Here is a 9,133-nt window from a genome sequence, read left to right on the forward strand (position 1 = left end):
TTCACTTCTGAAGAACCACATGCTACCGGTGGGCAGTCCATGGGGATTTATCCTTTAGAAGTCATGCCCTTTAATCTGATTGGTCAGAGCTTAGATTTACACTCATCTGTGATTGATTGCTATGAAAGAGGTTAAAAACTTATTGAAACAATCAACAGGATGTGGCTTACTTAAAATAACAACTTCCTGGAAGATGGCAGCTACTCTTAACATGATGAGCATTATAATTCCAACGAGTAGACATATGTCCTTTGAAAGATTTTGTGCAGAAATTCACATAATTAAATTATATTTCAATGCCTATAGTTCACAATTCATCTTTTTAAAAAGCATTAGCTCATCAATCTAGTAATACTTTTTAATTTTCATGTTTGTTGTACATTGTGATTTTTAGTCAGGCACTTTCAACTGTCAAAGAACACAGAGTAACTCAAGAAACGATCAGTATGTAGGAGTCAGACTGATTTACAGGACATGTCAGTCTCTCTGAGATTACCAAGATGCATGTAGGACTATCCCACATGAAGAATATCAAATACATCAATATCCAAGCTACAGATGAATCATGTTCTATTCTCACTGTATGAGGCCTCGCCACTACTCCTAACTCAGCTAAATTCGATTTCAGCAATAAACACAGTAGGGATATTTAAATTGATTTCCCCAGTAATCCAAAATCACTGCCTAAATTTCTAGGAAAAAATGAAAAGTATCTTTGTAAATGTGGCATTAAAATGTTACTGTGTTTTCCAAACTCAAGGAAGCATAGAAAATGTTCTTCTCCACCAATTCTGGAGTGAGAGACTGCATGGGTGCTGCTTTTATTGGAGCAACAGGATTTTTCTGGATAAGAATGCTCCTTCTAGGGCTTTGGCACCCCAGAATTATGAGCCTTCTCTCCTCTGCATTGCACAAGCATCAATCCTGATAGCAGCACCCATGACAGCATTGGTTTCAAATAGCTAAAAGAGTTGAAAAATATTTGTGATAAAGTACTTCATCTACTGAGTGGATGAGCACCATACATGAACTGAAGTGTCATGCCATGCACCACTCTAGAGTCACCCACAAATACTATTCACACCTTGTACGTGGCACAACCAAAATAGTAAATCTACTGGCAAACATAATTTCACCAGAAAGTGAGAGTTTGAATATTTTAATGGAACTACCAGCCATGTTCAGTATTTCAGGTTCACATAGAAGCAAGTATAAGAAATCAGGAATCTCGTGGGATTATAACCACTTGTTACCAAAATTATAACAAAAAGAGCATGAAGATGTTCTATGATTCACAAAAGTGATGTGTGTGTGTGTGTGTGTGTGTGTGTGTGTGTGTGTGTGGACTGTGGAGTTGACACTTTGGACAGTGATGCTGGGAAATCATGAGAAGTTATTTTAATGTTAGGCTCCGTGTTACCCCAGATATATAATTTTAAGTGGACAAAAGATCTAAGATATCTAAAGACTAAAACAATTTAACTATCATATTCTGACAACTACAAAAGTAACTATATATGTATATTTATGTACAGGTAGCTGTCAGCATTTATATATGTCTGTATACATATATGTATATATAAATATATTGTAACTATGACCAATAGACATTCCTAAATAAAATAAATGTTTGAATTCATTATAAATATTTTAATGACAAACTAATTGTGTATTTTCCTTAAAGAAATATTCCTTAAAATTAACACAGACTATCAACTGAGAAAAATATGCACAAGTAGAATAAAAATACCCACAATACATGGTAAGTCCTTAAAAATAAAATCCTTTTTATAAAACACTTTAGCTGGGCACTGGTGGCTCATGCCTGTAATCCTAGCTAATCAGGAAGCTGAGATTTGAGGATCCTGATTTGAATGCAGCCAATAAGTTAACAACAACAATCACAAAAGGTCAGAAATGGCACTGTGGCTCAAGTGGTAGAGCACGAGCCTTGAGCAAAAGAAGATTAAGGACAGCACCAGGCCTAGAGTTCAATCCCCAGGACCAGTCAAAAAGAAAAAAAAATATCTTAAAATCCTTTTACTAAATAAAAACCCTTTTTACAAACCAGCAATAGAAATCTAGCCAATAAGTTTATGAAAAGCAACTTAATCGCCTTTATAGAAATCAAGAAAATTTAAATAATGTCATATCTTTTTGACCCATTACATTAGTTTATGAGATTAATATCAGCAACAGTGAAGGAAACATAAATTCTCATAAGCAGTGGGAGTACTGCTTATTAATTCCTTCTCAGAAGCTATTTAGCAAGAACATTAAATTTAAGGCCTAGGACTGCACAACCCTCCAAGGACACATTTGACACTACGAATTTGGCAGTAAATTAGTAAAAGCGACAATGGATTTGGCAAATGAATTCTTAAATATGACACACAGAATAAAGAAAAATTAATTTTGCTTGGTGAAACTTAAACATTTGGAACATGTATATATATATACACATATGTATCATGATATACCATGGTAAAATAGCATACATGTGTAGACCTCTAGACTTCCAATACAAAGATTTTTCAATGGTGTCTCCAACTCTTTGCCCCTGGTAGATCTCATATTCCAACCCTGTTGTGTGAGGGGCAGGCCTGGGTCCCTCCCAAAACACAAAGTAATTCCTATGTTCCACACAACCAGGCATGGGAGATGTCAGAGTGAGTGTGGATTCGTGGTTTTAACCCTGGATGCAGGAGCAGGTCTCTGCCCTCTTCCGGTGGCTTGCAGCAGCCCCGCACCCAGGCGTCAGAACATCTGTTAACACACCTGTCGGTGCACACACGCCTATACAAACACACACCTCTTTCTGCCCTTTAGATGCCCAGTGTCAAGCAGCAAAGCACCTCACTTTGACTTTCAGCCATGAGTGTTTGCTCAGGTAAGGTTTTGAAACTTTGTAATGTGTTCATTTGTATCTTCTGAGACTATAATTTGCCTGGAGAGTTTATTCAGGAAAAAACAGAGCAGCTAACTGTATCACTTAGGAATTATTGATCATAATAACAGAGAACTGCCTGCAATGACAGGAAATTCTGAGGTTTGAATCCTTCAGGAAGGACATGCAGACACGGGTCTTCCCAAGTTATGGTGGTGTCTGTGCTCATAGAGAACCCAGCTTCCTACCATTCGTGGTCCACTGTCTTTGATGTGTGGCTTAAAATTTCAAAGTCAATGTTAGTTTGTGGTATGCTACTATTATGATGATGTCCACGAAAGGTGGAGGCAGGGGAGCTTTTCACATTTCATGTTCCTTTGACAAGCAAAGTAGCATGGTATATAAATGCTCAATATCCCTTCAGCCCTTGTGTACCTGGGCTGTGGCTGAACAGCTGTCTTCATTGACAGGACTCTCTTAGGGGAAAGTGCTATTTAAGGAAGGAGCATGAGCTTGAGTGAGTCAGGGCCATTGCCAGGGAAAGCAATGGCCTTCTCCCCAAGCTCTCTCCTCTTCTCCCCAGGCTCTCTGCAGAGACATGGAGGCCTGGTGACCAGGTCTGCCTGCTCTCCTGAGGCTCCTTCCTCTCCAGCGTGCGTAGCCGAGCAGTGCTTGGGCATCTTTTAGCTACAATAAAACATGCTATATCTGCATTTTCTTGATTCAATTTTCTCTGTGCTCTTATTAAATACATGCACCACTCTTAAATCCTGGGACTTGGGCATTACAAATCCTAAATAGGAAGGTCTACTTACTAACTCACAGATGAGCTGTGTTCTCAACTAACTCACTTTCCACAGTAAATGGAAAGTTTGAAAGACCACAAAGGGATCACACAAATCCTGTGTGCTTGACCATGCCTCTGTGACCCCACGAATGTGAAGGGTCAGCGACACCCTTCCCAGGTGGACTTGCCTGCACGTTACACTCCCACCTAGGGGTCTGAGCAGGGAACCTGAATGCCACCTCTGGTCACTCCAGCTGCCTCTCTCTGGTCAGAGCCTGCACCTGACTTCCTGGAGCCACTAAAGTGATTTTCACTTTCACTTGTTCTAAGCGCATGAGCTCAAAAGCTTGGCACCAAGAGAGCCAAAGTAACATGTGGTGAAGGAAGATTAGAATTTATTACAAAAGGAAACCACTATGACAGTGGGAATGAAAAAACACAGGTATTCTGCTTCAGATATGCAAATAGGATCGTGCAGTCAGAAAACTACCTTACAAGCCAGGGTATTGTCTTGAAAAACTAATCTCCTAAATTTCCTTTTATCTTTTATCCTTACTCTTTTGCATTTCAATAAGCAAATCCCCAAGCTTAATACCAGAGTTTCCTCTCTGGGTGTAGGAAATTTCTTTCTGTCCTTTTGGTTTAGGAGAAGGTCAGGGATTATAAAAGAAAGTAGGAGAGAAGGAAAAGCTCCTGAGAGGCTGCAGAGAGATGGGGAGGTAAAAAGATAAAGGGACAGAGGTGTTACCAACTACAGACAAGGATGATCAGACGTCATCCATTTCCAGCCACGAACCTGTCAGGTGGAGGGAAACCCTAAGACGCTATGTGCCATAAACTGAAACTCAAAACCACTCACTGCCTTTCTGGTCTAGAGTTTGGGGGACAGGCTGGGTTTGGCAGGAAAAAAAGGATTGTAAAGCACACTCTTTAGTAAGTCTGCTTTGTGCTGAGATTCAGTCAATTCTTAATGACTTACTTTTCAGAGAATGACTAAAGGTCATTGTTGACCATGAATTCATGCATTAGGCAGAATTCAAAGAAATTTCATATTTGAAGCAAAGAACTTCAAACTAGACTTCAGACCATCCCTGTCTGCTCCTCGTAAAACCCCTGGCCCATGCCGTCTGCATCTACCAGAGAAGTCAGAGTTTTTGTGGAGATTAGAAGCTCTGCTTATCCCACATGAACACGGGGAAGCCAGGGTACTGTCTCCAGCCACAGTTCAGTGGAGAAGTCAGAATCAGGGGCAGGGAGTATTTGCAGTGTTTATTCAAGGATTTTGGTATGCATTTTTAGATACAGTAACACGTCTCGAGTGTTTATGTGAATTATCGATACTGAATGATATAAATAGTAACATTTAGGTTTGGAAAGATTTTGAGGTTTATAGTCATAAATTATGCAGTGGTTTGGGGCCTGTGTATGTATATGTATATTCTATACTGCGGTGAAGTTTGCTCTGTTATCTGCTGGTTTGGATTAAAAACTTTTGGAACCAGATGTCAGTGATTTATGCCTGTAATCCTAGCTACTCAGGAGGCTGAGATCTGAGGATGGCAGTTCAAAGCCAGCCTGAGCAAGGAAGTTCATGGGACTCCTATCTCCAATTATCTAACTATATAGCGAGATAGATAATTGGAAATACCTTATATATAATACTATATACATTACATATATATATATATGTAAGTGGAGCTTTGGCTCTGGTGGTAGAGTGGTAGCCTTGAGCAAAGAAAGCATAGAGCCTGAAGCCAGGCCCTGGGTTCAAGCCCCAAGACCCCTCCCCCCCAACACAACACATAAATGAAAGCTTTGGAATCTTGAGTGCAGTTCTAGTCATAACATTTACACCTTCATTTTATTCCCATAGTAATTAGGTTAAGTAATGTCTAAATATTTCTTTAAGCCACAATATCTTATTTTTAGCAACCATTCTAAACCATAAAGAATCGTTTCTGCTGCCTTCTGAGTAGAGATGAGCTCCTGTGTGAAATATTCAAGCCTCCTTTGAAATATGCTAACTGTACTGTGTACACAGACTGATAGAGGGGCCCCAGGCGTGCTCTGTACTCTGCTTATCAGACTGGCAGAGGAGAACATTGCCCCTACTCTGTACTCTGATGGAGTACTGCAAAACAGATCTGGCTGTTCCCTAAGCCTGATTTTTGCTCAACATCGAACTTGTTCTCACTGACAAAATCACCAGAACTGACTTTGAAATTACACTGATGAGCAATAAAGAAATTATTTCAGTTATAAGTGTCCAGTAACTCAGTTTGGCATAGTTAGGAATGCATATAAATTCCAAAGACATTAAAAACATCTGGGTTTGGGTGTTTCTCCCATCTATAGCTGCTGCGTTGCTGCTCCTTGCTGAGAGCTCACAGGATATTGGTTACATCTGCTTTGAGTTAGGGTAAACTGTGATGTGAACTAGGGAAGTCACTGAGTTAGAATTACTTGTCAGGATATCAAAAAGAAATAAAGCATTAATAAGGAATTGACAGGTCACAATATTCTTTACTCTGATCATCGGGGTTTTGTCCTCCATATGCAGTGGTTTCTGTTGATTTTTGTGGCAGTATTCGCATCCCGACTGTTGACAGATGAATAGGAGCTACATTTTCTCAAGGTACAAGCTCACTTCCATACTTGGGATTGTGTAAAATCACAAAAGACATACGCCTTTTTGATTAATTATTGAGCTATGACATCATGATTGTTTTGCTGACTTAATAAGACACAGGTCAAACCTTTCAAATTTACCTTAGTCTGTTAGGCAAAAACAGCAAGGAGAGAGGAAGAAAGAGTTTTTGCAATGCTCCTCTAAAGATGAACATGAGAACATTTCTTAAAACATAGACATATGGAATGGTAGGGTTTCTTCTAAGCCTAATTTTGTCTTTTTCAAAATTATAGTCTAATTGACAGTCTCTACGTTCAGAAAGCACCACTGGAGAGAGTGGCATTTTCTGTATGAACCCACAATTCCACTCTGCAGAGGCCAGGATGTCCAGAGCCAAATGTCTGTCCCTGGGCTTTCAAGGAGAGTGGCTAGGAGCTGCTCAGAGTAATGTCAAGTATAAGACAACATAGGACCTCCAGGTCTAGGGAGACTGCCTAGGAAACTCCTCTCTTATTCCCTAGCTTTGCCTTCAAACTTACCTCTTACATCTAATTACAGCTTGGCTGTACACCCTCGCAATGTTGCCTGCTAGACCACAAAGTGCCTTCTTTTCAGTTGTACCTCTTTACATAATAACAATTTTCCCAGGCATTTCTCAGAAAAGTTTCCTTCATATCTCATCTACCAGAATTATAACCATGACGTCATTCCTATCTCTTGCTGGAAAGATGAGTGGTTTTCTTAAATTACTCTGTGTGGTGAAAGAGACCAGATTCTCTTAAAGTAAGTGATATCTGGATGTCTCAACAAAATCAGTTTTTTGCATGTAAAGAGAGGTGAAGATGTTCATAACATATAAACAAAATGTTCTGGGAAACAATGGCAAAAGCCAAAGAATAATTAGAAATGTGTAGGCAAATTTAAAGAATCTCAGAGAAAAATTGAAATTACTTAAAATTATCAGTAACTAATGATAAATTTCATATTGTAATTGGAAATTATGTTGATAGGAAACTGTTTCAACTATAAAGAAAAATGGAATGCAATGCTTGAGAAAATGTAACCAATGGCTTGAGGAAAAGAAGAGATATAAATTATCATAATTTTGAAAATAAAAATAGTCTTCCATTTCTCTCTTTGAAATTGGCCTCTAATTTACATCTACATGGTTTACTTCAGTTCACATATTGAATTTTTCTACTACAGTTGATCTAGCTTGTTTTAGGTGCATTCTGCATTCACACATGTATATATGTGTAGACATGTGTATATACCCATGACCTTTGTTTCAAAAACTAGTACTAGTTCTAAGTGCAAGAGAGAGCCAGAATCAATCTAGATTATATATATGTATATATATATATATATAGTCTTCACAAGATGTCATTGATACACACCTGCAGAATATTTATGTCCCTGTAAATGGTGGCACTGTGCCCCTACAGAAGTTTATTTACTTAAAATGTAAATATAAGCAGCCCCCATAAGTCACATGTTTCTGTGATACAATGAGAAGATGGTTGAGGCTCTCACTGTGCTTCCCAGCACACAGTCTGTGGTTGGGGCAAGCCAGTGCTTTCTTCAGACCTTAGAGCAGAGCAGAAGCCCAAGGGCAACTCCACCAACTGGGCCCGTGGTCCTACAGCAAAGCAGGCCCTGAGCACTTTGCTCTCCTCACCATATCTCTCTCCTAATCCTTGCTGCCAGAACTGAGCACTCCCTGCCTTCTTGTCTGCCTCTGAATCTGGTGTAAACTTCTTATCACTTCAGATTGTCTTTCAAAGGCTTGACCTTTACCTGAGTCAGCACTAAGAAGACACAGAGAGCTGAGATATAACGAGTCAGCATCCACTGAGGAAGTATTTGATGTATGCCTGGAACTGTTGGGAAAGAAATCTAGAATGAGTGGTCTCTACACTTGAGGAGCTGGTAGTTACAGAGAATGAGTACATGATTTAGGAAGGAAAGTATAAGAGTTGCATGAAACATAAAAGATATAAGGAGAATTTCTCCCTGAAGACTTCACAAAAAAAGAGATGGTATTTTGCACCGAAATGTAGTTTACTCTCAGTACAGAATGAATAAACTCTCTTTGTGAGAGATGAGTCCATATTTCTAAATAAGTAAGCTAAGTAGACTTAACACTAAGTCTATACTAATTCGTCGGGCATGCTTGGATACATATGTTTAAATTGCAGCTTCTCTCAGAGCAATATTTTTATCCATTCATTTTATAATGTGTTTATGGCTCCTCTGAAAAATAATGAGGTTCCGTACCATTATAAATGAAAGGAGATTTCTGTCACATTTGTTTAACAGGGCACAATCCAGGCTCAATCTCAGTGTACGTCTGGATTTGCCCACTGAGGCCCATAAGGCTTTTGTGGAAGGGACTTGGAGTCTGTGCTCTGACTCAGCAATGAATCACCAGGTGTGTTGCTTCGTTTTATTGTTACTCTGCCAGCACCTTTTTGGAGTTTAGACTCAGAGCTACAAGTAACTGTAAAGATTGTTGTGACCTGAGATGGCTTAAGTTGTCAAGACCCAAACATAAAATGGCAATTCAGCCTGTCCCAGAGAAGCTCATGATCGCTTGGGAACTGGTGAAGCAGCGGAAAGTCCTTCTTGGTCATTAAATCTTCATGTTTACTCCAGGTCCTCAACAGCTCTGTGCAACATAGCTCTTTCCAGGGCCACACAGACTCCCTACAGCCCATCCAGCCACTCTCAGCCACACTGTCATGTGCAAAGACCATCCTTCTGCCCTTTCTGCAAATTTCCACAGACCTGTCTAAGGGCTACTGCAGGAATGGTACTTCTCCAGTTTGAT

The sequence above is a fragment of the Megascapheus bottae genome, chromosome 1 (assembly GCF_031878675.1).
Source record: "Megascapheus bottae isolate mThoBot1 chromosome 1, mThoBot2.hap1, whole genome shotgun sequence".
In the NCBI taxonomy this organism is placed as follows: Eukaryota; Metazoa; Chordata; class Mammalia; order Rodentia; family Geomyidae; genus Megascapheus; species Megascapheus bottae.